Source organism: Podarcis pityusensis, assembly GCF_964106645.2.
Source record: "Podarcis pityusensis genome assembly, chromosome: W".
Lineage (NCBI taxonomy): Eukaryota > Metazoa > Chordata > Lepidosauria > Squamata > Lacertidae > Podarcis > Podarcis pityusensis.
Window position 1 is genome coordinate 25,579,647 of NC_138045.1, and position 6,000 is coordinate 25,585,646.

A 6,000-nucleotide genomic window follows, 5' to 3' on the forward strand; every position below is an offset into this window, starting at 1 on the left:
GAGAGGGGGCTGGCTGTACTATCTGTCAAGACTGTCATGTTTATCATGGAAATCCAGTGGGTGCTTGAGGCGGTTGTCTGTCTCCAAAGCAGTGGCATGCAGAGGAGCGAGAATGATTTGACCACTCTGAAACGGCTGCCCCCAAACCTCACACCACTGTTATCTTTTTAGACAAAGAGAACTGGCCTGACCCTTGGAATAAGAATTTTATAATCAGGACATTAAAAAGATTGAAACTAATGAGCTGAAGACTGGAAAAATGAGAAAAGAAATTGGAAGATTTGTCCACCCCTATTCCCAACACAGCTATGTAGAAGACAGAGAACAGCTAGCACAGTCTTTATATATTTACCATCTATGTGCCACAATCTTAAAGGGTTATGTGCAGAGAGGTCTGTAAGACTTAATTCCCTTCCCCTGGAAACTCAGGCAGTTCCCCATGTTTTTATACAGTCTGGATAGAGGTTGCCCCACCCACCTGCACTGTGAGAATGAGCTCATTGATGAATTGGGCTGCGTGCTGACACCGATCTGGAAGGCCAACAACCTGCGCGACCCTTTCAGGACTAATCCCATCATCTGTGGAACAAGAGGAGACAGACCCTAAATTAAATACAAACACAGAGGGGGAAAGGCAGGAGGTATAAACCTCTCATATGAAAAGGGAAAAAAATAACAAAGCACATATCACTTAGCGTCATCAGTATATGCAAATATATAGATCATTTAAGAGTATATAGAACCCTTATTCTCAACAATGATGGAACTCATAGATAGAAAATACTTTAATTTTGTATAAATCTTTAATATTTGTAAAGGGAATCTTTGTATGTGTTAATAGTTTACTAATTAAGTATCTTTGCACTTTTGGAGGGAGCGTCTCCACCCCCATCATTCAGCCCAGACACTCCAAGGGCCTTCTGGTGGTTCCCTCCCTGCGGGATGTGAGGTTACAGTGAATCAGGCAGAGGGCCTTCTCGTTGGTGGTGCTCAATCTGTGGAACGCCCTCCCATCAGATGTCAAGGAAATAAACAACTATCTGACTTGTAGAAGGTATCTGAAGGCAGCCCTAATTAGGGAAGTTTTTAATGTTTTATTTTTTTATCACTTTATTATTATTATTATTATTATTATTATTATTATTATTATTATTATGTTGGAAGCCGCCCAGAGTGTCTGGGGAAACCCAGCCAGATGGGTGGGGTATAAATTAGTTAGTTAGTTAGTCCTTCCAGGCTGTGAGGCTTTATTGTTTACATTTTTTAATCTTTGTTTTCTTTTTATGTTTATGTTTGCAATTTTTTTTTTGTTAACAAAGAAACAAAATAAATCAAAATAATATTAAAACAGCAGGAACAAGCCTCTAGGACTACAGCTGAGGAAGCAGTATCTTAATGGTGGCACCAAGAAACTCTAAAGGGCAAATTCTTCCAATGAAAAGGGCTGCCCAACCATTTCTGGACAGCCACAGGACGAATTCAAGGCTATGCAAACTGGCACTGGAGAAAAAATTAAACCAGTACCTTGAAATATACCTCTTTGTCTGCCCGTGCCCCAGGCATATTCTAAGCTAGAATCTCCTCTCTCAGGAAAAGCACACCCAATTGTTCAGAAAGCAAAATATTTGTTTCTGTATTCCAATGTTCTGACAACAAGTGCAAAGTCTCTGGAATGCCCCACTAAGCACTAGCCACTTATTTTGTAATTGTATTAATGTTTTTATTGTACTATGTAATTTAATACTTTTATTTTAAAATGCAACACACATTCTTTAATTAAAGCCCCTGCTTCTTTGGATTGATTTACGGTGTCCTACAGGTGGTGGGTACTCCAATCCCGCCGCCTCCCCACATCAATTTCAGGTGCTTGTGAAGTAGGGGAAGAAAGCCCCATTGCAGAAACAGAAGTCCTTTATTTGTTTTGTTTCTTACATTTATATACCACCTTCCATCTTCCAAGGAGCTCAAGGTGGTGTACCAGCAACAGTGTTTGAACATTCTGCTAGGAGGAAGAGGAGGAAGGAGACAGTTCCAAGTAGTCACTCAGTTTCCATAAACCTAACTATACATATCCTTAAAAGTGTCATTCAAGAATGCGACACCTAACAGTAAAATTCAATTACCATAAATATGTGTTGAAAAGCATTTTATACCCTGTAAAGTGCAACAGAAATAATAAACAGAAAAAAATGTGTCTCCAATTTAATAGTTTGATCACTATTATACTGCAAATACTGCTGGACAATGTCAGGTTTTCAACATTGTAATGTATCGCCAGGCCAACATCACAATCCGGCGGTACATTGAGATATTCAAAACCCTGCTTCCTACCACAGCACTGCAAGGAATTAGGGTGAAATTGCTGAGGCGGTTTCACCCCAGCACCTGGCAGCGCCAAAGAGGAAGCAGCTTTGCACCCCCAGCTGATCAACCCCATCCTTCTCCAGCTTGCACGTGAGCAGAAGGATTGGGGCTCCCTCAGCTGGGGGGTGGATGGGAGCACTTTAACGGAGCCACCCCTGCCGCTGCCGGCTCGTATGAGCTGGTGGCAGGTTGGGGGCTCCGTAAAACTGCTTGGCTGAGGCAAAGACAGTCATTCACTCCTCAGCTGAGCAGTTTAAAGAAGTGGAGAAACAAGCTGTATCAGCGCCTCACCGATGCAGCTTGTTTCTCCCTCTGGACTCTCTCCCGAGTCCCTCTGCCTCCAGAGCCTGGCTGCAGCTTGTTTCTCCCTTGGCGCGTTGGGCACAGGTGGCAGAGGGACTCAGGAGTAGCACAGTTTCACTCGCAATATACTGCCAAGTGAAGCAGGCAACGCGGTCTGCCCTTCATACTGGTCCTGGGTGATGTATCGTGTGGCGGTAGGGTACGAGGTCTCCAGAGAAAAGGCACCATGAAAAAACTGGGCCCAGGGGATGTTAGGCTATAGTTCCATTCCACCTTAAAAGGGTACTGGCATGATGTTAGTGTATCACATGCCTGTTTACTTCCAGCTCTCGCTGGGAACTTCTGTTACATGTTGCTTTTGCTATGTGGCTGTTTTGCTGGACACGAAGGCAAGCAGTCATGTTTTTCTTTGTTCCTGAACACGCTGAATATATGCTGTACATATGCTTGCACAATGCTCTCTGTCTGCCTCTTCCGTTGTGGCTGACAGAGTGTGCAAGGGTCTTGGAACGTATCTGCAGGCTTAATCACCGGTTCTTCCCCACTCCCCGTTCCTATCGGAACAGGGGTTTGAGGTTCGCAGGAGAGCTGTTTTGTGGACTGCTGGACCTCTCGACACCCTGAGGACTCTCTCAAGGATTTTAGGGGGTGCTCCTCACCTTGGAGCTTTCCCCTGTACCTCTGCGGGGCTCGAGTCTGTCAGACGATCGGACTCACACTCCTTTTCGCCATTCGCAGAAACTGGAAGCCTGGTGTGTAAAGATGATTCATTGCTGTCATCCTTTGTCTATTCACATTCCTCTGCTTTATTCAAGGTCTTACTGGGCTATAAATAACTCCCCAACAGAAGGCTGCTCCACCATTAAAACTCCAGGAATTATTTTCTTCAGCCCGCAGTTACGAGAACAGGGTCACATAAATAAACTCCTGCTAGATATAATTAGCAGTCCTTCGTTTTACCAAATTAGTCTCTTTTCCACTCCAGTCCAAAGATATTTTCAATATTGTCTATTTCAACCTCAGTTGAAAGGGGAAGGTATATAAAACCATTGTGAAACTCTTGGTAGAGTATAAATCAGTGTTTTCCCTTTCTTCCCTCAGTATCAGGCAAACATAGTGACTACACACAATTTTTTCATTTTGCAAGGGGGGGTCAAGAGAGAAAAATATCATTTAGGAATCATTATAACAAACATTGCCTTGCCTCTCCCTCCCATTCCGGCAGCTGCAAGGATTTTTGTGCTTGTAAAAAGTCATTCAAATACCTTCATAGCTCAAGTCCAGTCCTTTCGGCAGCTGATTAACTGCAGCCCATTATCATATGCTGTTTCAGGAGTGCCCCTTAATTAAAGCCAATATTCCAAATTCTTGAGGAACCGATCATAGATCATGCCAGAAATGGAGGTTCATCCATGACAGGGACACACTTCCCAGGTCGTACCCGTTCTGCCTTTCAAGTTGGCTTAAGCAACACAGAGGGATACTGTGCACTCACCAGAACCCCCTGAGGAGCATTGCCAGGAATTTTACCTCATAAATCCTGGCTTTCCCCTGCCCAGAGGGCAGCAGAGCTCAACCATCATGGCCATGACATCAGGCCGGAAACCTCAAGCAGATGAAAACATTAGCAGGCTGGTCCTCCTGGTGGGTGATCTAAACGCAAGGCTAGGGTCAGATGACTCCAGTTTAGCAACCAAATACAGGTGAAAAATTGGGTTTCCTGAGACATCTAGACCAGAAGCCCGCCAGACCCCAGGGCTATCTAAGGACCAATATTCAAACTACGCCGGCGCCTGCCTTTTCAAATTTTCCAGGCAGCTAAGTTTACACATTCTAAATGGCCACACAAGAGGCGATATCCCTGTGAAATATACATTCCTGTCAGGGTCAAAACCTAGTACAATTGACTACATATTGGTCGATAGCGAATTATTAGCAAAAACTGAGCGATTAAAAGTGCTTCCATATGTAGAAGGGGATCACTTCCCATTACTCCTGAAGGTATCCCTCAAAAACAAGACAATATTTCTTAAAACAATATACCCTGTAGAGATTATCGCTTTAGAGCACCCTGGATGTCGAGCTAAATGGACCCCCGCACTTGACATCCAACTAAAGGAGATTTTAGCTTCTGAAAAACCATATACACCTACCAAGGGCTCCTGGAGCAACCTCTATCCAGAAGATCCCCTTGTTGAATATGAGTGCTTGCTTCAACGCCTAAAACCCCACCTCTTTAACAGAAAACAGAAAACAAACCTTGATTTGATCAGACCTGCTTCCAGGCCAAGAAAATGTTACAAGCTGCCTATAAAGCTGCCCGGACAGCTGATAACGTTATTAGACAACAACCCTATATCTCTGTCTGCACTGTAAAAAAGAATACAAAGCCCTAATAACCCGCCAAAAATATGCCTGCAGCAGAAAATGCTCGTCGAATCTAATTAGCGTGGCAAAGGGAAAAAATCAGTCACTATTTTGGAAATTGGTTACCTCTGGCTCCCCCAAGGCTGTTTCCCCTCTATCCACACAAATCCCACCTGACTACTGGGTCTCCTATTTTTAAGCTATGTATGAGGATGTTGAATATCCCAGTCAGGAACATGAAATAGAGCAGCTGGCTAAATGGCCGGCAGTCTCGGAAATAGAAGTGAAACTGCATATAAACCAACTGGAAATGGCTAAAGCTCCTGGACCTGATGGCATCCTTCCAGAAATGCTAAAATCACAGGCGGACTGGTGGGCCCCTTCCCTTGTGAGGAGAATCAGAGCTTACAGGGTTAATAGCTGTTAAAGTTTGTGAGTCGTAAATCCTTTGACCCACTGAGTCTGCTGCAACGGCACTGCAATAAATTTGATTTATTGCCACTCTAACAAACTTCAATGGCGCCCACGCGCTGCCACTCTTCTCAGTTGCCGGATAATAGCAGAGTTCACACGCAGCATAAAATGGCTTGTCTGTGTCAACGTGGTGTCTTCAATAAATCAGCTCGACACCAGTGCTTCTAATCTATCACTCTTTATTTAGAAGCATAACAAACAGAAAAGAAAAACCTACAGAATCTAGCTGCATGTTCGCAGCTTTCTGCTGCTAACAAAAACAAAACTACCTTCCTCACATTCCCAGAAAGACTGCTATCCAGAGAGAGTTCAGCCCCCACAGAGCACAGAAGCAGCCTTTGACTCAGTTCCCAGAACCAGACTCTGGGACAAGCTTTGGCCCACTACCATCGATAGAAGGCTACTATATTTAATTCAGGTAGTACATTCAAATACGGCCCTTAGAGTCAGGTGCAGCCGGCTAGGGCATTTAACAGATCCCATCAAAACATT

The 6,000-nt window shown here is 44.0% G+C and overlaps 1 long non-coding RNA gene across 1 annotated transcript in view; it reads right to left on the reverse strand.

Annotated features, from left to right (window-relative positions):
- The window catches only part of LOC308467831, a 702,857-nt gene extending 697,119 nt beyond the window's left edge, over window positions 1-5,738 (reverse strand). Inside the window, exon 1 of the long non-coding RNA XR_013981326.1 lies at window positions 5,562-5,738. This is a non-coding gene — a long non-coding RNA (uncharacterized lncRNA). The remainder of the gene's footprint in view (window positions 1-5,561) is intronic.
- Between the last annotated feature and the right edge of the window lie 262 nt (window positions 5,739-6,000).